This window comes from Penaeus monodon, chromosome 23, assembly GCF_015228065.2.
Source record: "Penaeus monodon isolate SGIC_2016 chromosome 23, NSTDA_Pmon_1, whole genome shotgun sequence".
Lineage (NCBI taxonomy): Eukaryota > Metazoa > Arthropoda > Malacostraca > Decapoda > Penaeidae > Penaeus > Penaeus monodon.
In genome coordinates this window covers 6,703,850-6,704,135 of record NC_051408.1, presented here as the reverse complement: position 1 = coordinate 6,704,135, position 286 = coordinate 6,703,850, and positions in this window count along the sequence as shown.

The window sequence follows — 286 nt, the reverse complement described above, 5'->3', positions numbered from 1 at the left end:
TCAAGCCTAGCGGAAGCGGAGCAGATGGCTGGCACACGAGACCCGCCGCAAGGTCAGATGGCACTGTGCCTTACCTGACCTGACCTCTCCGATGACAAATGGGGGAGTTTAGAAGGGGGTGAACCTTCATGCTATGATGGATGCGAACTCAGAGGCAAATGTTTATAATGAGTGTTTATTATGCCTTTGTATCTTAGCTTGGAGATCATTTATAGTTTTTTTTTTAATATTGAGGTGTGGGATGTTTTTCGTAATATTAGAAAAATAATGTGTGTGAATATATGTC